Source organism: Moschus berezovskii, chromosome 16 (genome assembly GCF_049115385.1).
Source record: "Moschus berezovskii isolate FMDL1 chromosome 16, NW_MosBer_1.0, whole genome shotgun sequence".
NCBI lineage: Eukaryota > Metazoa > Chordata > Mammalia > Artiodactyla > Moschidae > Moschus > Moschus berezovskii.
Window position 1 is genome coordinate 47,872,074 of NC_142475.1, and position 25,296 is coordinate 47,897,369.

The window sequence follows — 25,296 nt, forward strand, 5'->3', positions numbered from 1 at the left end:
GCTTTTCCAACGCAGAAAGCTGATCCAAGTGAGTTTTAAGAGGGTTCTCTTTGAATCTTCAGTGCAACTCTCCCGCGTCCCCCCATCACTTTCTGTCTAGAAAGTGGACTTTTCAATAAAAAAACTTTTGTGACTCAGGTCGTGACGAGAATGCTCAACCAGGTCAGGCTATTTACACTGTTTGCACTTTTGCTTTATCATGCAATTGCCGGGTGGCACCCTTTTAAGCTCCCCTCGCACGCTCGCGCCCCTCCATCCCCTCTTCAGAGGCGGCCGCCAAGGAAGAAGCCAATTCTCTCTGGAGCCGGGGGATAACTGATGGACGACGGGCGCCTCCAGGGCGCAGCAGCAGACGCGGGCGTGCGAGGTCCGTCCTAGGGGTGCCGGCTGCTGCTCGAGGGGCGCCGGCGGAGCGCCGACGGGTGGCTCCTCCCGGGGCGAACCTGGCACTGCCTTCTCCCCATCTTCGTGCGGGGGCGTCTGCCTGGCCGTCTGCAACCTCCAGATCCCACTGCCTCCACTCTGCAGCCCCGGCCGGTCCCACACGCTCGCTTTCTTTTTTGGCACTTGCCCTTTGCCCTCCCATGGAGTCATCTGTTTACTCTCCCCTCGCTTCCAGTCACCCATAGGTCACCCTCCCTGCTACCACTGTCACCCATTTTGTCCCCTCTGCCTTCTCTCCTCACTCTTCACCTCTCCCCGGGTCGTCTTCTTAAGAGGACTCCGCCGACGGAGATGCTGCAGAGTCCGCGGCCAGGGTCGGCTCCCGGGAGAACCCTCCGTCCACCTTTGCCCCCTCCCCGAGGGCGCGGGACGCGAGTTTCCGCCCCGTCCTTTCCCCAGTGACAGGACTCGGCTGCGGCCACGGCCCGGGAGGCGGAGGGAGGGACTGCCTGACTCCCGAGCCCCCTCCCCTGATCGCGAGCTCGCGCGGTCTGTGTGTCTCTAGGCAAGTGCGGAGACGCGGAGGAGGAGGAGGTGGCGGAGGAGGAGGGAGTTGGGGGAGGATCTCCATTGAAATAAACAACCAGGCAGCAGTTATTAACACGGGAACATGGCGGCCGCAGCCTCAGCCACGGCTTCGGCGGCGAAGGTCAGCGCCGACGGCAGCCGGCACCTGACGGCGTGACCGATCCGAGCCGGTAACCGCTCCTTCCCTGGGGGCCGCGAGGGCGGGCTGGAGACGGGCGGCGGGCGGCTGACGGGCGGGGGGCGCCGCGTCCCCACCCCCCCGGCCGCGATCGCCCTTCCTGCGCCGAGCCGGGCAGAGCCGCGCGCCGCCGAGAGGGCTGTTTTGTGTGCGGGGACCCGCTGCCCCGGTGCGCGGAAAACGGGAGTTGCAACCCCGGAGAGGCGCCGTGAAGCTGGGGAGTTGGGACTTGGGGGGGTGGGGAGGGGTGGGGAGGGCGGGAAGCGGCGGGGAGACGCGGAGTCCCTGCGAGAGAAAGGAGGCGCTCCAGCGCTTTGCGAGAGCTCGGGAGACGGGTCCCGGAGCGCGAGGCGGGCGGAGGCTGCAGCCCGCGGCGCCGGCCGAGAGGTGAGAGCCGAGGCGCGGCGGAGGCCGGGGGCGCGGGCGCGGCCCCCGCCGGAGGCGCTCCGGCGCCCGCCGCCCCTGCCCGGTGCGGGTCGGCGGGGAGCGCGTCTCCTGCGCCCTCGGGGGGCGCGAGGCAGCGAGACGGGAAGGTGAAGCCCGAGAAGGTGCATTCTTTCATGGAAACGCGGAGCGACTGCGGCGCAGGGTGGGAGCCGGGCGAGGGGTGGCAGGACTCGGGAAGTGCTCGGGGGTGTGTGAAGGTGAAACGCCTTGTCAGGGGCGGCCAGCGGGGTGAGACGTCTGGAGGAGAGGGGACCCGCGGCCCGGCGGCCGGGCCCGGCCCGTGTCAGCGCCGGGGGCTGGGGGCGAGGGGCGCCGCGCGCGGACGGGAAGGCGCTGCGGCGGGCGGGGCGGGCGGCGCGCTCGGGCCGAGCAGGCCGGGCCGCGGTGGGGGCGGGGAGCCGGGGGGCCGGAGCGCGGCGGCGCCGCGCCGGGCTCGCCCCGGACTTAACTTTCTGGGTGCGGGCGTGTGTGCAGGAGGCGCGCAGGGGCCGGGGCTGGGGGCGGGAGGCGGGCCGGGAGGTTCCGGGTTGGCTCGCCAGCGCCCCCTCCTCTCCCCCGTCTCCCCGCCCCTGAAGGGACTGGCTCTCAGGGCCCCAGGCGGGAAGCGGGAGGGGCCCCCCAGGCCGGCTTGCGACGGTCCCGCCCCGGGCCCGGGGACCCTGCTCTCTCGGGCCTCTGGGGGCTGCTGGGGGCGGGGGCCGGGGGTCGTCGCGGCGCGCTGGCGCTGCCCGCCCCCCGCCTCTCCGGGGAGTCCCGGAGGCGCCTCTTCCGAGATCGGGGGTGGGTCGGTCCCTGGTTAGCTGGTCCCTCCCTCTTCCCCCCTCCCCCTAGTGGTTTCCGGGGCCTGCGGGACCGAGGGGCGGGAATCAGGGACCCGAGCGTCCTGCACCGGCTCGGAGCGAGACCGGGCCTAACGCCGTCCGGGTCTGTCACTCGTAGGGGAAACTTTCCCAAACCGGGGACCGAGCCTGAACAACCCTCCTCCGTCACCTCGTCCTCTAATCCCACTCCCACTCCACCTCCTCCACTGCCTTCCCCTCCCACCGACCCGAATCTCGCTGCGAGTGACTGATGGGGCAGTGAGCCAATCGAAGGCGGGGAATTGACCTGCCGGGTGTCGGTAAGCCAATCGCGGGGACCGGAGGAAGGAGGGGGGCGGGGTTTCTTCCGGACCAGTTGGAGCGGAGTTGCAGGCGGGGCGGGGGAGTCATGGAGACGCCAAGAGCTATCCACTCTTGTACATCCCTGGTCACCCACTTCTAGATCTGTGGGGTAGTGTCACTTACAGGGGCTCCGACCCGGGGAGGCACGCAGATTGCACGAGATACTGTATTGCTTTGGTACCACCAGAGACGTTGTCTTAGATACACCGAAGTCTAAAGGCACTTAGGATGTGGCAGTAACTGTCCGAGGCCCGTTTCTAAAATGGCATATATTGTAGTGATCGCGTTCCGAACCTCAGCGCTCGGTTTACGTGCTAAGGATCCTAGGAGTTATCTGTTTACCTCTGTCTCAGTTTCACTTAGCTACTCCAGCGTGGAGACAATGAAATTTGAAAGGTTGCTCTGAAAACGAAGGCATCGGGAAAGCTTCACGTCAATTGATTATTGGGAGTGTTAAGCATCATTGTTTGTAATGGCTTCACTGGTTCCTTGATTAATTAGAGCGCCAGTTTCCAAAGTGCACTTGGAAGTTCGGCGTTGGGATGACATTACAAAAAACAAGTTGTAGTTTATGGTATGCATTTTTATTTTTTTTTCATTTTTGCTCTTGAGTAAACAACATGAAGTTAGGAACCAAAGCATCACTGTTTGCAACCTAAAGTGTTGATATTTAAGGAGCAAGCCAGTCAAAGAATATTTGTCTACAGAAAAAAAGTGAATAAATGTAGTTTGCCAGATTACTCCCACACAAAAGATTCTTAAAAATAAATTAGTTTGCTTAAACACTAGTGAATGGTTCAGTGTGTGGGTACTTTTTTGGTGATTGCAAGGTTAGGAGACATCTTTGGTTATTTTACACTGTTGGGTGCAGTCTAGTGACTGCAACTCTTTAACTTTTCAGAATGGGAGGATAGGTCTTTGGTTCTTTGTAAAGATCGTAGGTTGCTCTGCAGGCATAGCAGTCTTTTAAAAAGACAGCAGCTGCTGCTGCTATGCTGTGTGTGTGTGTGTGTGTGTGTGCTTGTGCTACTCTTTGTTGGAGAGGTTAGTGCACACTGACAGCAGCAAGACTCCTTTTCCCAACTGGAATCTGTAGAATCTTTGGGAGTTCAAAAGATGAGTAGTGTTAATTTGAGAATGCATCTATTCATTTTGTGATGAGTATCCCATGAATTTAATCTTAGGACTTTTTTTTTTTCTTTTTGAGGCATTTTATGTGGATAATTACTTATGTATACTGCTTGCTCAGGCTTTTAATAATTTGGTGTTACTAAGAAAGATTTGAGGGGTCTTTTTAGGGGACTTAGGGTTTTTACCACACTTTATCAATGTGCTCTGTGTAATAGACCGTTTTCAGATTCATAATGTGAATTCCCAATCCAGTATAATTGTAAGTGTTCATGAAGACAAAAATTAATAGCATTTTGTTGTAGCCCTTGAGGTGTTATTTTAGTGATACAATAGTAAAAACTGTGAATATAAAACAAACATTTAGCTGCCAGAAGTAGGGAGAATTATAAATTAAACAACGTTCAGAATTTGACAGCATGCAAAACTGCCTCATCATTAGTTAATTTAGTTCCTGAAGGCCACTCTGACGTGTACCTTTTGTATGCTCAAGAGCAACACATTATTTTACTCCTTCTCCACAATAATCCTTGAGACTGTTCTCAGATTCTTAGTGGCAGTGAGTAGCAAGTCCCCTAATGCCTGGCTAGGGGGAAAAAAAATCCTCTCAAGCATATGGAGACATCTAGAAAAAGATGTGCGTCGTCAGCTGTGATTCCATTGTGTGCTCGCACACTGGAGCTGAGCCTTCCTCCTCCTGGGAATTTCAGTCTTAACAGAGGAGTTGTAGATGTTAGGATCCTGAAGCAGAGGGTAGAAGAAGAGCTCACTAATTACGAATTTAGTATTTGTTAGATAGATTAGCTCTGATTTTAAGCCTTCATTGGTTACATATAATTTACATGACTTTGCTCCGTGTTAGGGGAGCGTTTTATGAGCAGCCTAAAATGTCAGGATCAGAGGGCAACTTGGGCTGCGGTGTGAAGCTGTAAAGGGGCAGTGCTCCTTGGTTGGCTTTATTTTAGATATGTCTTTTTTTTTTAATTTATTTTTAATCAGCAGATAATTGCTTTACAACATCGTATCGGTTTCTTCCATACATCAACATAATCAGCCATAGATATACGTATGTCCCCTCTGTCTTGAACCTCCCTCTGGTTTATCTTATTAAAGTTTTGCACACCTTAGAAACAAGGACCAGTGAGCAGTTCTTTAATTACATACCCTATATTTAAGTATTCAGTACGTTAGCTGTTTCATATCACACCCAGTTGAAAAGGTGACCCATTAAATTGACAGCTTGGATTTTTTTAGAAAAAATTGTTTGTGTTGAATTGGATTTAAAAAGGGTGCTCTTTAAACAATTTTTCTAGAAGGTTAGTTTTCTGAAATGCACAGTGTACCTTTATTTGGTATTTTGACCATTTGTCATGATTGATATTATATTTAAATGCATGATTAGTGCTTTGCTATTTTTATAGCAAAGCCACTTTTTAAGTCATTACTCATTTTTCAGTATTTTGTTAATAGTTAATAGTTTCGGTCATTTATGTTATTACTTGCTGTATCAGTTTTAAATTAAGAGAATAGGGAGAGTATAAGTCAGTTGCTTTAAGGTGTTGATCTTTTATTACAGTAAATCATAAAATGAGCAGTGAATCAGGATCTTCCCTGCAATGAAATAATCAACTGTTTACAAACTAAAAATGAAAACCATTTAAGAAAAAACAGAACAAACCCCTTACTCAGATTTTTAATACACTTTCACATGTCGAGCTAATTTTCCCTCTAAATGCCTTGTTTTCTCAACAAAAGCAATTTTAGCTTTTGTGTTTATTTCCTTTTTTGTTTTTACAGGCTTGCAGAGGGGTTTATGAATTCCTAACTGTAGAAAGAATATTATGTCATATTACTTTTTAAAGTCTATTAAAAGTAATGTATGGAAAAGCCGTACAATATGGATTTAGTGTCACAGGCCCTCAATTCAGACAGTATAAAGACAATACATACTTTATGGATTCTAGATAGTAATTTCTAAACAGAAGTGAGAATGTGACTTTTGTGGATACTTTAGAAACTTGTGTAGTTTTCCTTGCTGTTATAAAACTGAGGCAAGGGTGATTATGGAGAAGAGTGGAAATCTTAAAGATTGTGCTATGAAGTATCTGAAATTAAACAACTACATGGTCTGCAGATAGATTATAATACTCTTGGCTCTTACAGCAAAGATTTTATGTACTTATCCTATGAAATGTTCATCAGTGACTATTTCTGGCTTCCAGCGGCTGTAATGACATAATGCAATTGTGGAAACGTCGATTCTAGGACAATTTTCAGTTGGTTCCCTATTTGGAAACTTCTAGACATGTATTAAATAAGCGGGGAACCTACGGAAGTGTTTGACTTACCTGCTTTTGGACATAGTTTTAAGAAAGAAAGAGGGGAGCTGCTTATAGGTAGACCTTATTAGCAATAATTAAATAGTTATTAATAGTTAAAGGTTCTGAAAGAAAAAAAAAATTTTTACTTTGGGTATCAGTTGACAGATGCACATGAAGAGCCGAAGTTAGCCTGTTAATTCTGGCAGAATTTATGTTTTTTAGGCAGTCAATTATGAACTATTAAGAGTTCCCGATGGAGTTCCCCATGGCCAACTTAATTCTCATTTTGGGCTTTTTAGATCTTGTTATTGCATTCTTGCCTCATTTAACCATTGTTTCATTCATTTACTCATGTTATTTGATGAGTTTTGAGTTTTCCAGCTTTGGTAGTTTACTGCCAAAATCCTCTGATTAAAGGAGGAACACACAGTGGGTGATGATTTTTTTATTTTTGGTGGGGGAGGGGCTTCGGAGGGACGTGTGCACTCTAATGTTTGATTTGCTTTCAAACTAAAGATCTGCTCTTCTTTTAATGTGTAATTTTAATTATATAACAGAGTCAGATAATTCTGCTTTGAGTTTGAGTTCCCCCCCCACCGAAAATAGGATTATAATGTTTATAGTAGAAAGGTTGTTAAATGTCCCCTTGACATCTAAAAGAAATAGATTTCCTTTAATAAAGGTATGAATATTTATAACTAGTTTTATTTTTCCTGAAATCATATTGTGTGTGTCAGCATGATGATCTGTAGTTGGGTAAAGGTGACAGGGCAGGGAGTGACCTGATTTCTGTGGATTGTTTGTGTCTTGTCACTGCTTTGAAGAGTAACATATCCTGGGTCTTACCACCCTAGTTTTCTAAAGGGTGGAAAATCTCCCTTGCACAGCCCTTCACAGGTATTCCCTTGCACAGCTGCGGTAGTCAGTTTTTCTAGACATAACTCACTCTTGCTCTTGGCCAAAACATCTGTATTGGCAGAGCAGCAACAGAAGTGAAGCACTCTCACTGAGTGCCATCAACCTGCTAGGGGCTCTCTGAGGCATGCTACCTTCTTTCATTCTTGCCCACACCCTGTGAAGTAGAAGTTACCCTGCCTTTCCAGGAGATGAAGTTTGAAAGTAAGTCGCTGTGCCTCTGAGCAAAACTTCCGGGAAAAATGAACCTTGACCAACAAGTGGGGAGGCACTCTAAATTTCAGAGGGGATGGTGAGTCCGAGAACATCTTCCTGTTAAGGATCTGATAAAGCAGTGTTTGCAGGTTTTTGTAAGACTCCCAGTCTGGTGGTTTAGTTTGTAAAAAGGATGAATAGGTTTGAATAGACCCAGTCCTGCAAACTCTATAGGCTTGTAGCTCTCCTAAACCCTTGCCTCCAGGCAGGCCTACACCTAGCCAGATACTTACCTTAAGACCTACAGAGAGTCTCCAGATTTTTTTAGTCATCAGCCTGGTGTTGAACAGGTCCTAAATTGCAGGATTCTTTCTTGTCTTTTAATTTTCAAAAAATATGAATGGAAATGGATGAAGTAAAAAACAGGTAATCTTTAACTGAGTGCTCACTTAAAACCTGCTGCCCTTTACTATACGCTGCTGTCTGGTTCCCACTGGAACGCAGTGAGGGAGGCACTTTTGTCACTCCTCTTTCACAGTTCAGGAAGTGGAGGCACAAAGCTGTCAGATAACCTGCCAGAGGTCTCACAGCCCGAGTGCTGGAGAGGAATTTGAACCCAGGCCAGCGCTGCCCCTGAGCCCTGCCTCCCTGACTAGTGAGCTGGCCAGCTACACCCCCTTGCAGCCTCACATGGATGCGTGCCATCCAGTCCTTGTGGAAAGCACAGATCAGTCACTCCCCACGAGGGAAAGGGACAGGGGTGGGGATGTATTCTGTGAAAGCACACTCAGGTCCCATATTGTTTCTCACAATAAGAAGCTCAGAAAAGAAACTTGAGAAAACTTGAATGTGGGGGAGAGGCAGAAAAGAGATGGAGAGAGCCTGTTAGGGGGTAGCGGTTTCAGGTGGATGAAACACTGGTATTTCTGTAACATATTTAATTCTAGCACATTTAGCTGTTAGCTGGTGGTTTGTGTGATGCATGTTTGGCAGATTTTTTGCAACCCATGTAGCACGGGTGACTCGGTGTTGCGATATTGTAGTCCCCGAAGGAAGCTGATAATATATTCAGTCATCTGACTTGTGCTATGCTATTTGTGGAATTCTTCTGTCTGCTCAATTGTTTTCAGGGAGCCAGGAGAGCTTTCAGGGAACTCTTCACCTGTGCACGTGTGGGGATCGGCAGGCACTGCTTTCAGTGTTCCAGCTGCCATTCTGAAGCCCTGTTGTCAGAGATGAACATGTAACGTGTGGTATTTTCTGTTACTCATTTGGTGGATCCTCAGGAAATGTGATCCCACCTCTCCCAAGGCTTAACTTGCAGGGTGTGACGGGGTCCTGGGAGTTCCCATTGCTTCTGGCTGACCTTTGTCCCTGGAAGTGGGGGGAAAAAGTGAAAGTGTTAGTCGCTCAGTTGTGCCCTACTCTTTGTGACCCCATGGACTACTTTGTGATCCCATGGATTGCAGCCCATCAGGCTCCTCTGTCCTTGGAATTCTCCAGGCAAGAATACTGGAGTGGGGTGCCATTCCCTTCTGCAGGGGATCAAACCTTGGTCTCCCACCTTACAGGTGAACTCTTTACCATTTGAGCCACCAGGGAAGCCCCTTGCCCCTGGAAGCTCCGATCTAAATGAGGATGGGCTTTTCTAGCAGACTGTTCCCACCTACAAAATCAGTCCAGGAATCAAACAGGAAATGATTTCCCTTGCCTTTGGTGGTCCAGTACAATTGGTACTGGTTATAAGTTGGAAATACTAAGGGGCTTCCCTGGTGGTTCAGACAGTAGACAATTCACTTGCCAATGCAGGAGACACAGGAGACGAGGGGTTTGATCCCTGGGTTGGGAAGATCCCCTGGAGGAGGCATGGTAACCCACCCCAGTATTCTTGCCTGGAGAATTCCATGGACAGAGGAGCCTGGCAGGCTACAGTCCATAGGGTTGCACAGAGTTGGACATGACTGAGTGACTAACAGTTTCACTTTCACTTGGAAATATTAAAGATGATTTAAGATTGGTGAAAATTTCATCAGATTCCTAGAGTCTTAGGAATGCCCGCCTCTCTGGAGTTTCTGGTAGTGTGTCATATTTTCAATTTCTGTAATACTTTTCTGAGATTCAGTGTATAGGGCTCTCGTTGCTTTTCAAGTAACATGTATGACTATCTTGATTCCTTAAGATTTTTCTATAAAAGTGTGATATAGAAATATTTTCCATTAAGAAGTGTCATTTTATTGTATCCTAGCACCACCAGAGTCTTTTGTTAAATAAATAAATAGTAAGTATTAAGTCAGCGCTTCCCAGGTGGCTCAGTAGTAGAGAATCTGCCTACCAATGCAGAATACACAGGTTCAATCCCTGGGTCGGGAAGATCCCCTGGAGAAGGAAATGGCAACCCCCTCAAGTATTCTTGCCTGGAGAATCCCATGGACAGTGGAGCCTGGCAGACTATAGTCCATGGCATCGCACGAGAGTCAAACATGACTATTTATCTGCTAAATACCAACAACAAGAATAAGTAAAACCTGGTGAAGTTATATAAAGATTATTTACATAATAACCTTTATGTAAATAAAGTTATATTAAGATCTGTTTATGCTGTACTACCTTGTATTTTAAGTAAGAGGTGTGTACAGTTAAGAGTTTAATAAATTAAAGGCTGTAAGCGGTTAAATATAATGTAAGAAAATGATACTCATTGTCTTCTGAGCATATTGACAATGGCAACTGACAGTGACAAAAGTCAACAAAATGCCTGGAAACCGAAGGACATTAGAAAAGAAAACCAGAGCATTCTCCTCTCCTGGGTGAAGCACACGCACATCATAAAACCGTGTTCTCATAATCATGGATGATCTCATCGTCATAGTAAATTTCTCACTTTGAGAAAAAGCATTCAGGAGGAGAGAGCCGGGAGGTGGAGGGAAGCCCAGGTTTGTGGGCTCGAGGCAAGTGAAGGTGGGTCAGGATGGAGCTGGCAGGGGCATCTGGCCTGGCCCTGTGTGCAGGCTGTCGGGTGAGCTGGGACTCTGCTAGGAGAGGCTCTCCACCACTCCCTTCTCTCTCATGGTCACTGGAATCAGGCCCTGACCCTGTGGTAGGGAGGAAAGGGCAGAGGGGGGAGAGCCGGTGACAGGTGAAGATGGGTGAGTTCCAGGGGATCCAGGTCCCAGGCACTCACCTGCACAACCGCATCTGGATCTCGCACCAGGAACTGGACGGGTACAGAGTGTTCAGATGAGCTGTGTCCTTAATCCTGGACCCGGACAGCAGTGCCGATGGCCGGCTCCCTCCAGGCACCGCTCAGCTTGCGGCCCTCCTCCCCTGATACTCTGGGTTACCACTGGAGCACTTGGGAGACTTTCTTCCCCCTTACAGGTGAGAAATGAGGGGACCACTCCACCCGAGAGCAGGCAAAGACCAGGTAGGGCGAGGGAAGGCCTTCTGGGGCTTGTGATTTTCATAGGCTGAGCTCCTGTCTTCACCTGGTCTGGTGCTCAGAGGAGTGAGGGAAGCCAGGGCCTTCGCACCAGAGGAACAGAGCGGGTTTTGGTCGTGGAGGCCTTCTTCATTCCCTTCCCCAGAAAGGGAATTTCCCAGTGAAGGTCAGATGTCTCTAGTAGCCTCACCCCAGCCTTTCTGGGCCTGCCTCAGTGGTCCACAGATGTTTATCTACTTGGAGAGAGGGATTGAGTGTGTAACAGGAGAAAAGGAAAGGCATTTGGAAGGAAGCTGGAGGTGGCCTTCAGAGGAATTGCTCATTTAATTGAGGCTAAAAAGGGTTAGAACCACGCAGGTGGAAAATACCAATGCAAAAGAGTAGTCTTGCCTGAAATCTGTAAATTAATGAAAGCCTGGTGACCCAGATGGTAAAGAATCTGGCTGCAATGCAGGAGACCCGGGTTCGATCCCTGGGTCAGGAAGATTCCCTGGAGAAGGGAATGGCAACCCACTCCGGTATTCTTGCCTGGAGAATCCCATGGACGGGGAAGCCTGGCAGGGTACAGTCAGTGGAGCTGCACAGACAACTGAGCTACTAATGCTTTCTGCATAGAGGAATTCCAGAGCAACAAGTCCCTGCCCTTGGAACTTGAGAGATTTTTCAAGGATGGACTGTTTAGTTTATCAGCTTGCTCAAACTAGGTAGTCAACTTATACTACTTGTTACTTTAAGTGGAACCACACTCCTTAATACACACTTTTTGGTGAAGGTTTAGATAAATAATTAGAGGGCCATAACATGTTAATAAAGCAAATTAGATGTTTTGATAGATATTAAACTTGTTTAATATCAGGGCGAGAAACCATCAAATAAAATGGTTTGACAAATCTGGCATTAAAATTTGTCTGTTGTGTTCTATGCTGCTGCTGCTGAGTCGCTTCAGTCGTGTCTGACTCTGACCCCGTAGATGGCAGCCCACCAGGCTCCTCTGTCCCTGGGATTCTCCAGGCAAGAATACTGGAGTGGGTTGCCATTTCCTTCTCCAGTTGTGTTCCATAAATATGCTTAAATGATCATGTGCACTGGCTTGCTGTCTAAATGAAAGAGGTGCCACAGGGAATGGTACCTGTTTTCTTACTGGTTTGCTACAATTGGGAGACATGGTAAGGACAGTGTGTGTGTGTGTGTGTGTACACGTATACACATACATGTGGGTTTTTTTTTCATTCATTTCACCCCTCTCACATAGTATACAGAGCAGTTCGCATAAATTTTCCTCTGTTCATTTCTTTGCATTTCTGCTTTTTTAATAAAATTCTTTTTTAGAAATAAAAAAATAAAATAAAATCATTCATTTTTAAACTGTATTTTGGGCTGATTTAATAAATTCACCTTTTGTGCTATAAGTCATTAATAGACTGATCCTTGTATAATAAGTTCCCAATCACCATAGAATGACATTCCCAGACACTGTCTAGATGGGTCTACCACAAAGCTGTGTCCCTGTATTTCTACTCTTTGTATGAACCTTTGTACCTTTTAGTCTGTTCTTTCTGGCCTGCTCTGAACACGTTGACCATGCATGCTCTTGTTTTTGGCTGTGTGGCTTGCAGGATTGAGTTCCTCAACCAGGGACTGAACCCATGTTCTTGGCATTGAAAGCACAGAGTCCTAACCACTGACTGCCAGAGATTTCCTGAGGAAGCGGTTCTTTTGATATAAAACTCAATTTGTTGGGAGTTTATATGATTGACCTTAGTTCATAGCAGAGTGTACAATCAGAACAAAAAGACCGAGTCCAACAATATTCAAAGGTTGTTAGTTGCTTATTACATTGATTATAGATTTTATATAGAAAATTCTATAGAAAAAGAAGGAAGTCCTCTTCAAGTCAGAAACAATAAAGACAAAGTTTTGGTTTTGTTGCCTCAGTAAAACTGAACATTTTCCGTATCAGACTTACTGACTTTTCCCCTGCAGAGTATTTTGACGCTATGATGAGAAGAGGGATTAATAATCTCAGTTGATAGTGGAAAGAGGAGAACAAAGGTAAAGAAAACTTTGGGGGAATTTTTAGTTCTGGAAAGGTGATAAACCAAAACCAAACACAAAGTATAGGGCTGTTACTTAAACACTTCCATGGAAGAAGTGATAAAAGAAGAAAATGAAAGCATCACTTGAAGGGCTCATGTCTCAGTAGATAAATAATGAAATTCTACAACTATTCAAAGAGCAAAACCCTTACAGACCACACATTAATATATACTTGTGACAATACCTGTAAAAATATTCTCAACTTTCTTCCCAAATCTCTACTTCAGCAGTAATTTTTTTGCTTTGTGAGATCATTTTACTTGCAGAATAAGTCAGAAGGCTATCTGTCTGTCATCTATTCAGATTCTGTTAGCAACCAATAATATATTCTGTTCTGTTCTGTTCTGTTCAGTCGCTCAGTCGTGTCCGACTCTTTGCGACCCCGTGGACTGTAGCCTACCAGGCTTCTCCATCCATGGGATTCTCCAGGCAATAATACTGGAGTGGGTTACCATTTCCTTCTCCAGGGAATAATATATTAACCAGTAGAAAAGGTCTCCAACCTCAGTGAAGATGCAAGGCGGTGCTTTGGGACGTGTGCAGTGTCATGTGTCTCTTATTTCCTTAGCTCCTATGATGCTTCCATAATGTAGAACAAGTGGCTAAATAACAGCTATTTCAGTGTTGTGTAATGCTTTTCCTTTCCCTCTTTCTCCACCTTGTCTGTGTGTGTATATGTGTGTGTGTTGCATGAACTATTTGGAAGTAAGTTATAGATGACCCTTTATCCAGAAAGCATGTTGCCATAAAATAAAGGCATTACCTTAGGTAATCACACAAAATAACAACCATTAAACCTAACAAAACCTTTTTTAAAGCTTAAGAAAACTCATATCATCAAGTATCAACTATTTCAGTTATCCCAGTTTTCTCCAAATTGTCTGTTACAGCTTTGGGTTTCAAAGCTCCCCCTTTACATTTGGTTCAGTTGAGTCGCTCAGTCGTGTCCGATTCTTCACAACCCCTTGGACTTCAGCACGCCAGGCTTCCCTGTCCATCACCAACTCCCGGAGCTTACTCAAACTCATGTCCATCGCATCAGTGATGCCATCCAACCATCTCATCCTCTGTCGTCCCCTTCTCCTCCTGCCTTCAATCTTTCCCAGCATCAGGGTCTTTTCAACTGAGTCAGTTCTTTACATCAGGTGGCCAAAGTATTGGAGTTTCAGCTTCAGCATCAGTCCTTCCAGTGAATATTCAGGACTGATTTCCTGTAGGATTGACTGGTTGGAACTCCTTGCAGTCCAAGAGACTCTCAAGAGTCTTCTCCAACACCACAGTTCAAAAGCATCAATTCTTCAGTGCTCAGCTTTCTTTTGGTCCAGCTCTCACATCCATACATGACTACTGTAAACACCATAGCTTTGACTAGACGGACCTTTGTTGGCAAAGTGATGTCTCTGCTTTTTAATATGTTGTGTAGGTTGGTCATAGCTTTTCTTGAGGAAGCAAGTGTCTTTTGATTTCATGGCTGTAGTCACTATCTGCAGTGATTTTGGAGCCCCCCAAAATAAAGTCTGTCACTGTTTCCATTGTTTCCCCATCTATTTGTCATGAAGTGATGGGACCAGATGCCATGATCTTAGTTTTCTGAATGTTGAGTTTTAAGCCAACTTTTTCACTCTTTCACTTTCATTAAGAGGCTCTTTAGTTCTTCACTTTCTGCCATAAGGGTGACATCATCTGCATATCTGAGGTTATTGATATTTCTCCCAGCGATCTTGATCCCAGCTTGTGCTTCATCCAGCCCGGCATTTCTCATGATGTACTCTGCACATAGGTTAAATAAGCAGGGTGACAATATACAGCCTTGACGTGCTCCTTTCTCGATCTGGAAATTTGGTTCAGTAATCTCTGTTAATACTCAACAGTTCCCCTAGTTTTTGTTAGTTTTGTGGGCTTTTTAGATGCTGTTTTTTGTGGTTTGTTTTTTTTTAGCGGTTATTCTTTTAAATTAAACTTTATAATTGTGGGGAAATACTTGTAAAATTTACTGTCTTACCCATTTTTTTAGTGTATAGTTCAGTAAGGTTAAGTGCCTTCATATTGTTGTGCAACCAATCTTTTCAGTGTTTCAGTTCAGTTCGGTTCAGTCGCTCAGTCATGTCCGACTCTTTGCAAACCCATGAATCACAGCACGCCAGGCCTCCCTGTCCATCACCAAATCCCGGAGTTCACTCAAACTCATGTCCATCAAGTCGGTGATGCCATCCAGCCATCTCATTCTCTGTCGTCCCCTTCTCCTCCTGCCCCCAATCCTTCCCAGCATCAGACTCTTTTCCAGTGAGTCAGCTTGTCGCATGAGGTGGCCAAAGTATTGGAGTTTCAGCTTTAGCATCAGTCCTTCCAATGAACACCCAGGATTGATCTCCTTTCGAATGGACTGGTTGGATCTCCTTGCAGTCCAAGGGACTCTGAAGAGTCTTCTCCAGCATTAGACTTCAGTTTTTCAAGTAGGGCTAAGAAATTAAGTTGTTAAATATATTAGTAGATTTGATAGAGCTGAAGAAGCACATAAATACTAAGAACTTCCTGCTTGAAATATTGATATCTTGGGATGTTTTCTCAGCATACCCCTTCTGAAGTCTCTGTAAGTTTGAACCTCGCCATACTTTCAACAGACACGTCATAGGGAGATTCATACAACTGATGCTGTGAGGAGAGCAGGCACAGAGGGGATGCCTGCCTACGAGAATGCTTACCTCCGAGAATTTGAGGACTTCTTTCTTCCTAGTTCTGTTTTAGGCACAGGAGGGGGTTGTGATTGAGACATTAATTTTACAGCACACTTGGCTATTAAATGGAAAGCTTGTATACCAAGCGCTTCTTTGGAGTTACATCATAGAGACGACAATTTCCTGGGGTTTTGGAGTATGGCAGTTTAGGAGACACATAAGAGATGCCAAGTGGGAAGAAAAGTAGGACTGGATATAGGCCTTTGTATTTAACAGATTCAGACAATTTTAAGGGGACTAGAATTTAAATGACTGATTTTTGGATTTTTTTTTTTTTGCAAGACTTTTGTGAAATGTCTTATAGACATACTAGGTGATATCCTCATTTCTGCCATTTTGTGAGTACCCTGCTCAGTCATGTCCAACTCTTTGCGGCCCCATGGACTGTAGCCTGCCAGGCTCCTCTGTCCATGGAATTTCCCAGGCAAGAATACTGGAGTGGGTTCCCATTTCCTATTCCAGGGCATCTTCTCAACCCAGGGATTGAACCCGCGTCTCTTGTGTCCCCTGCATTGACGGGTGGGTTCTTTACCACTCGGGCTACCTGGTATGGTACTGCTTAAGAAAAGAATGCTGGCCCTTGAAACATTGTGAATCAACTATATTTCAATTAATAAAAAAGATTAATAATTCATTAGCGTGTTTTAAGAGAAATATATTCATGAATATTTTTTGCTCAGGCTTGCAGAAAGTGCTTGACGAGCTTATTAAGATAAACTAAATTAAAAACAAAAAATGTTGGCCTGTTGGAGAGGGTTGAACAGACAGTATTGTGGTGTGATTTTCAGTGGATTTGTGACATGGTAGCAGTTTGGGTCAACTGGCAGGAAAGTACTTTAGAGTTCTGAAATGTAACCGAACAGCAGGGACATTAAGGACTGAGGGGACAGAGGTGGGGGCAGAATTAATAATAAGGAAAGTCATATTGCTGTAAAATAGTGGCTATTCAAAACTTTCAGAAAATGAGGTCTCATGTATCTATTTGTTTCTGCTTCTGGTTTTTCTTCCTTTGAGTACCTCAAATTTTAACATTAGTTATTTATGAGAAAATGCTTTTAAAATGCGTAGTATTTCCCTGTTTACTAAACTGATTTGAAATGTGCTAAAATTTCTGTGAGTGTCCATGGGATCTTTTAGGATACTGATCTTCTGTCTGTCTCTGTACTCAGTCATGGTAAACCATGGACCCCTCGCTACCAGCTCTAGCTCAGCAAACTAGACTTGCCTTTTTCTGTTGTCTGGATGTTACTTTTTGAGTGTATGTGTATATGTTTATGTTAAAAAATTAAAATTTAAAGAACAGTCCATTTTCTTCTTTTTTTTTGGCACTTTACCTGCCACACAGGTTGGGAGTTGGGGACACAGAGATTAAAAAAGAAATAGGCTCCATCCTCGAATGTCTCACAGTTTAGGGAAGGAAAGAGACAAGTGGACAAGTAATTACTGTATAATATATGCATTAGAATAGAAAATTGTCTTCGAAGGACTGGACAGACATTTTATAAGAAGCAAACAGTTCATTTTGTGAGGCAAGGAAAGGCCTCATAGCTGCTCTGCGGTTTGATTTTGAGCATCAAGGGCTGATGGAGATTTCATCAGAGAGGAGAAAAGGCAAATCATTCTAAAGAGAGATGTGCATAGGGTGAAGATGGAAAGTAATATAGTGTGTTCCTAATTCCTTTTATTTTATATGAACTCTCACTAAGATCTGTGTGAGTGTCTGACAGACTCTTATCAGTAAAACAAGTAATCTTTAGAGCACAGAACTGGGGAATATTTATTTTGAACCTTCAGAAAGAAGCTTTTTTATCCTTTGTCTCTTTTTCATTTCTTGCTTGTGTTCTGAATTAGAGAGTTTTGTTTGCCGTTGCCGCTTAATATACCATCTGAAACTTGGTGGCATTCTGCTCATGAATGTTACCACGTTGGGAAAAGGCATGATGGACATAGCGTATCCACTTCGTGATGTCCTGTGTCTCAAGTGTGGACGACTGAGGTCCGTGACTGAGTCAGTCAATGGCTCAGTGCTGGAAGCAACCGAAGATTTGCTTACTTGCAGACCTGGTGCTGGACAGAGGCTGTTGGCTGGGACCTCAGTTAAGTTATAGGCTAGAATACCTAGCCTATAACTAGGCGTCTTTGCATCTGCTTGAGCTTCCTAACAGCATGGCCTCTGGGGTTCAAAGAGTGAGTTCCAAGGAATCTATATCTCATTCTATGACTTAACTTCAGAAGTCACATCTTAGGCTTTAGTCACAGCCTCCCCAGATCCCAGCTCACCTTAGGAGGAAAGTTACAAGTTGAATGAGAAGAGCATGTGGGACCACAGGTGTGGTCATCTGTGGGAACCATTGTCTGTCACAGGCTAAGCTGAAATGTTGCTGTCCTTTCCTTTAAAAGAAGAGAAGAGTGGAAGGAGGGTTTATTGTTCCTGAAATACATGAAATGCTTCAGTATGAGATATAATGAGCAGCAGCAGCTGCAGTTAAGTCACTTCAGTTGTGTCTGACTTTTTGCGACCCCATGGACTATAGCCTACCAGGCTCCTTTGCCCGTGGGACTTCCTGAGCAAGAACACTGGAGTGGGTTGCCATTTCCTTCTCCAGATAGTTCTTTAATCCCACAGAAGGTATGGTTCCTAAACTATGTCTGATGAGATTTTAGTTAGATGTTTAGAAGAACTTTCTGATAAAAATTTATAGATTTTATTTAGAGCAGAGAAAATCTGTATGATTTAAAGATAAATTTAATAATAATGAAGTGTATACTGCCTATGACTGGACCTATGACCTTGAGCAAGTGATTTAATGTGTCTGAGTACCAATTTCTGTTTTTGTTGAACGGGGGCTATACTTGTTTGCCTCAAAGAGTGGTGAGGCTCAAGGTTTAATTATTAATGAAGGCAAAATGAATTAGGTGACTTTAAAGAAATCTTCTGGTAAAGGGTTCTCTATCACTAAGAAGGATGGTAGGGTATTCGTTAATCTTTCTCAAATTTTTTTTAAAATTCTAGAATTCTTTTTTTTTTTTTTTTTACCAAATAGAGGGGGAAAAAATGTGGCCTCTTTCTGTTACTTTCTTCGCTATTCATGTATTTACTGTGTAGAAATTTTGACTAAATGATAATGACATATATTTTTGGACCGTTTGTTTTACCAGAAGCATTTCTAGGGAGTTAGGCCTGGAAGCTGCTCGTGTTATGGGTAATAATTAACACACTTCCCTCCAAAAGCACCAGAATGGTGCTGCCTCAGCAGATCGTGTTATAGATGAAGGCAGCTTTTTTTGTTGTTGTTGAAAGGCGCTGCTTTTCCTATGCTGGAAGCATGGATGACGTGGTTTTAGTTTAAGTTGCTGGTCCCAATATCAGAGTGCACAGGTAGTCTACCTTGCTTGTCAAAATGGAAATTCCAAGGTCTCATTGCGATTTACAAAAGTATGGGGTTGGGGAGGGTGTCTGTTTTTAAGGAGACTCTTCAGATGACCCTGATAGATAAGGCGGGGAGTCAGACGATGGGACCACAGAAGGTCCTGTGGCCTAGGCCCTGAGACCCCTTCTTGCCAGGAATCCCGGTAAGCTGAGAATAAGTAGGGGTTGGGGACCAAGCAGGACCCTCCGCCTCCATCTCTGTGTACTATTTGAGCACACTCTGACATATTAAGTTTCTCAGTAGCAGGAAGATTAGAAAACCACACACTGAAGTAACTAATGACATTTTGTGTACCACCAGCCACAGGCTTGTCTTTTGAAAAAGGCCTTTCCATTTTAAGGATTAAAAAAAAGTAAAATCTCTGAAGATCTTGAAAGAAAGGTTGTAAAATCATTCTTAGAGAACTGACTAAAAAATGTGTGGAATGTTCTGTTGGAAGCTGTTAATACAAGAATTCTGGAGTTCCTTGAACGCAGGAGCTTTACTTCCTTCTTTATTTATTTCATTCTGTGAGGTCAGCTGGGAGTAGCACTTTAGAGCCACGCTGCCTGGATCGTGGTCTGCCTTCATTACTCGAACAGGCATGACCTTGTGCCCCAGTTTCCTTAAATGTCCACTGTTGTTGTTACGATTACTCGCAGTCCCCTTCAGTGATCAGTGTTTCACCCTAACTGGTGTTCGATAGATCTTGACTAGTTATTTTGGATTGTGGTTCAGAGTAGATTATTTTAGATGCAAATTGAGGACGATTCAGGGAATTACTTAGGAAGTTAATCCTGAAGGCTAGAAGCACCTAGGTATTCAAAATTATTTGTGGTCCAGTTTTTTTAAACCATCTTTCTTTGTCAATTAAGGCATGTTCCAGAAATGCAGACAGTCATGCCGCACTGTTTTTCAGTCATCATAAACTGTTTCGTAATTAGCAACTGTTTAGAGTAAATGTGCTGCTACTCTGATTACAGAGTGATTATTGTAATCACAGAGCATCTTAGCCCCTAGTAGGTCTAATTCATTGGTTCTCAGCAGGTAGGGGTGGGGAGCGAGGACAAAGATTAGTTGAATGGTGGTCTGCCAACTTTCTTGTCCTTGTTCAATCCATGTGGTTCCAAGCTGGTAGTTACTGTTTTATGCAGGAAATTGAGAGGAGAGTGATTTATATCCAGAGAGTTAAATTTACTTATATTTTGAAATATAATCAATAATATATAATTATATATAATATAAAGTAATATATAAATAATATAATAATATAGTAGTATAAATATAATTATATTTTGAAATATAATTAATAATAGAAATTCGGGGCAGTATTTTTAAAACTACCCAGAGGTGGTAGAACATTTTAATTATCATATTGAAATTATCAAAAATACACATAAGATTCACATTTCATAAACATGGAAGATTGAATGCTTGCTTGATATATCTAAGTATTGGTGTTAGAAGTTGACTGTGGTATCCTATGCAAAGAGATAACTTAGATTTCTCAGGAATATCTATATCTATATTTATATAATACCTCAATATTGGAATCATCTGATTGGTTTTGACTATAATTTAAAACCCCTATTTTTTTTTTTTTTTTGAGAAAACTGCTGCATAAGACTTGATTGTTATTTTTGACCAGTTCAGACTGTGGTTTCAAATACAGTGATTTTATCAGGAAAAAAAAGAAAGATGTTCTTGCTAAGAGTGGTTGAACATAATTCCCTAAATCAGGTATTTGTTTTTCCTGGAGATTGAATATAATCCTGTAAGTAGACGTTATAAAACCACTTTAATTACCAAGGAAAACAAGTCTCTTCAGCTGTTCTGTACCTCAGTGGTCTTCATTTAGTTAAATCTGGTCATGAGTAACAATTCTGTTTTTCATAGGGATGAGCTCACTCTGGATTTTTCAAGATCTGGCCTGTTCCATAGATCAATGGACATTTCACAAATCATAATGCTGGATGCCTGTATTTAGTTGTGTTTGCCCACATTTACTACACAGATGGAGTACAGTGATTTATGCAGAGGTGAGGGGAAACTTTATTAATAGCTAAGTTCCCTAATGGGAAATTTCCAGATCTGCAGGGGGAGATGAGATAGATAGAGTTACCAATGAGGAACATTTAGAAGCTCTGTGCATGAAGTTCAAAGGAAGAAACACCTTCTCTTACTAGTTGGATGTGAGGAGGGCATTTGTGAACAGCATAAAGGAAATTTCTAGAATGATTGTAGTCTTCCTCTCCATTTAGAAGTGTTTGGTTTAAGGAGTCCAGTTTAAACATGCTTTATAAATCTCAGTAGCCGTGTTGCATAGGCTGATATCTGTTATGTCACTTCTAGTCAAGCTTCTGACCATGGGTCTGCCTTCAGTGAGTAATTAGAGGTTACTGGACTAAAACAGAAGGACCGTGTAATTCCAGGTCTAGCTCCTCCTTGCTGAGAATTTTTCCTTTTAGGTTTGATTATTGTGTGCTCACATAGAAATTAGCATAACCTCATTTACTGCTTAGCCTCTTTTCCCAGTAGCCTGGTGGCTTGACAGGACTTTTCTGGAAGAGACACATGTGTGCACTAGCCTCTGGAGGAGCTGTCTTATGCTTTGGTGCTCCATCTAGTTTACTTTTTCAGCTAGATGCCACTGAACTGGATATGAAAATTTACTATCTTTCTCCCGTTTTTCTTAGTTTTTCATATTTGTTTTTAATCTTGAAGTAGGAACATTTATTAGTAAGTCAAATGAGCTATTCAGTGAGAGCTGTGGAAACTGTGGAGTACCATCTGTGTAGTCTGTGATGTGCCATATCAACTCAAACTTGAGCTTTTAGCAGGGAAAGAGATACAGAATCACAAAGCATCATTATTAACACAGCTGATCCTACAGTGAATCAGGGTGAGAAAATGCATCTCTGGGGACAAAATGCTTTTTATGAATCAGTTGTATTAACCCTTCTGGAGCATGTGATACCGTTTTGTAATTTACCAATTGGTGTGTGCCAGTTTGCTATCTTGGTATGTTGGGAAAGAAATGCATGCATGCTTTGACTTGGCTGAGACTCGCTTTTACAAATAAACTGTAATTTTCATTCAGAATAGTTATGTGCTAACTTCTTTCCTTGTTTCATATTCTGAAATTTCTGAGCAACAATATCTAATAGCTGCATACATGTCCTAGATACAGTTGGTGGGCTTGGAGCAGTAAATACTCAAGCCTTCCCAACGTGGGATATTTGTATTCCCTGGTCTTCCATGACTTATTTCACATCATGACCAAGACTTCTTTGTTCCATCTTTGTTGAAATTAAAAAAAAAAAATTTAAACATTTTTTTCCAGCTTTATTGAGATTGACATATACCATTGTATTAATTTAAGGTGTACAACATGATTTGATACATGCCTGTATTGCAAAGTGACCACTACAATTAGTTTAGTTAACATCCGTTACCATACATACAGTTTTTTTTCTTGTGATGACAGCTTTTAAGATTTACTTTCAGCAACATTAACTATAGTCACCATCTAGACATGACATCCCCAGAATTTATCTTATAGCTAGAGATTTGTTTCTTTTGTTAACCTTCACCCATTTCCCTGTACTGAGCACTTCTCCCCCCTCATACCATCTGTTCTCTGTTTCTCTGAGTTGATTTTTTTTAAAAATTCTGCATGTAAGTGGGATCATACAGTATTTTTCTTTATTTGACTTATTACACTTAAGGATCTAACCATGTTGTTGCAAATGGCAAGGTTTCCTTTTTTATGACTGAATAATATTCTGTTGGATCTATCTATCTACCTGTCTAAATAAAATTTGAAAATTTTTTACTTGTCAGTGGGTCCTTAGGTTGTTTGCATGTTTGTTGGTTGTACAAAATGCTGCAGTGTACATGAGAATACAGATATCTCTTTGAGATAGTGATTTCGTTAACTTCAGATACATACCCAGAAGTGGAATTGCTAGATCATATGGTAGTTCTGTTTTTAATTTTTTGAGGAGACTCTATACTGTTTCCCATAGTGGCTACACCAATTTACACTCTCATCAGCTGTACACAAGGGTTGGTTCTGATTTTCTCTACATTCATACCAGCGCTTGTTACCTCTTGTATTTTTGATGATAGCCATTCTAACAGGTGTGAAGTAACATCTCATTATGTTTTAATTTGCATTTCCCTGATGATCAGTGATGTTGAGTACCTTTTCACATACCTTTTGGTTGTTTGTATGTCTCCTTTGGAAAATGCCTGTTTGGTTCTTCTGCCCATTTTTAAATGAGATTGCTTTTTTGTTGAGTTGTGAGTTCATTATATATTTTAGATATTAATCCCTTATCAGATGTATGATTTGTAGAACCTTGTCCCATTCTGTCAGTTGCCCTGTCATTTTGTTAATGGTTCCTTTTGCTGTGCAAAATATATATTTTAGACGTAAGCCTCACAGTACACTTTTACAAGTCTTTATTCTAGCCAGTTAACTTACTTGAGTCCACTTGCAAACTTCAAAGTTTTTTTGTTTGTGAAAGTATGCAGATAGAAAGCCACCCTCCACTCCTGTCCGGTGGGCTTCCTCATACCTTACATGACACTGACTCTAAGACCCCTTTTCTAGTATCTTGATCCATTGGTGGTATTCTTCCTTCCTGATCTTTCAGCAGTACTTACTGGCCAGACCACACATTTGATATCTTATCTCATGTTTTAATTTTTTGGCATGTGTTTAGGTTTTGTCTTAATGAAATTATGAGCTCCTTCAGAAGCTTGGGATAATGGAAAATGAAAGGAATTTGGATTTAGATGTTTGGGCATCAGTTCTGAGTCCTGACCCCACGAGTTGGAAGTGTAGGCAGATTCTTAGTTTTCAAAAACATCCCCATGTAACTCACCTAATTTACAGGATTTTGTGAAGAATAAATGAGAAAATAGAGATTAAATGCTTTATAGCCTGTAAAATGCCATTACAAATATTATTTGTTGTGGTTATGGTCACGTTTAAATATAGCTACGAGATCTTAAAACTGTATGGTATTTGGACCAGCTGTTGACTCTAAGCAAGAGCTTCAGAGGTTGAGAAATGTCAAGTACAGTGTGTTATATTTAAGAAATCATATAGCTTTGATCCTTATCCTACAGACTTCATTACTCAGCTTCAGTTTTGCATTTCTGCTGCTGCTGCTAAGTCACTTCAGTCGTGTCCGACTCTGTGCGACCCCATAGACGGCAGCCCACCAGGCTCCCCTGTCCCTGGGATTCTCCAGGCAAGAACACTGGAGTGGGTTGCCATTTCCTTCTCTGATGTGTGAAAGTGAAAAGTGAAAGTGAAGTCGCTCAGTCATGTCTGACTCGTAGCGACCCCATGGACTGCAGCCTACCAGGCTCCTCCGTCCATGGGATTTTCTAGGCAAGAGTACTGGAGTGGCTTTTACCTCTATAAGCTTGAGTGGCATAAGAAATATTATTTTACATTTGGTAACTGTATGCTGTTGCAGTAACAACTCCATTCCATCACCTGTGAGGCTGGAGAATACAAAATACATTTTGTTGATTAGTGTTAGTTTCTCTATAGTTTTAACTTGGTACCTTGGTAGGGTCCTCCATCAGCACAGCCTCCTAGGATGTTTTCAGTGAGAGAGATTAGCAGTACTACCTTCAGTTTAACACATGAGCAGTTTGAAACTGTAAAACTTGTTATTTATATATTTAGGATTCCAATGCAGGATCTCATGGTGGATTAAATAAAGTACATCGAAATACCTCTATCGTTCATGTGCTGTCTTTCTGTGCAGCTTCCTGAAATTCCTAAGGGTAATTTTTTTTTTTTTATATTGGGTAACGGTCTTTTACATTAAAGAAAAAAATCACTATGGAAAAGTTTGTGTGTGTGTGCTCAGTTGCTCAGTTGTGTCCTACTTTTTGCGACCCCATGGACTGTAGCCTTCCAGACTCTGTGGGATTCTCCAGGCAAGAATATTGGGGTGGGTTACCATTTCCTCCTCCTGGGGATCTTCCCAACCCAGGGATCGAACCCACTTCTCTTTACATCTTCTGCATTGACAGGAGGGTTCTTTACCATTACACTACTTGGGAGGCCCAGGGAAAAGTTTAAAGCTGTGTAAAAGTGGACATATATATATGATATATATATATATCATACATAATGATCTCCTATAAACCAACACTTCTGTTACCTTCCCCCCCCCATTTTGAAGCAAATCCCCAATCATATCACTTTATCCTACAAAGCAGTTTTATAAAGCACAGCATTTCATGTGTTAATATGTGAATTAAGT

At 43.5% G+C, this 25,296-nt stretch overlaps 1 protein-coding gene and 1 pseudogene across 11 annotated transcripts in view; both read left to right on the forward strand.

The window, feature by feature from the left end:
- Positions 1-650: 650 nt before the first annotated feature.
- The window catches only part of NCOA2 (nuclear receptor coactivator 2), a 295,183-nt gene continuing 270,537 nt past the window's right edge, over positions 651-25,296 (forward strand). For 4 of the 11 annotated variants that reach the window (XM_055431642.2, XM_055431639.2, XM_055431636.2 and 1 more), the window contains exon 1: positions 991-1,142. The gene's annotated coding sequence lies outside the window, so the exon portion shown is untranslated. The other 7 variants (XM_055431638.2, XM_055431637.2, XM_055431644.2 and 4 more) reach the window with 7 other exon arrangements.
- LOC148775248 (ankyrin repeat domain-containing protein 26 pseudogene) overlaps positions 21,911-25,296 on the forward strand; it is a 31,482-nt pseudogene continuing 28,096 nt past the window's right edge.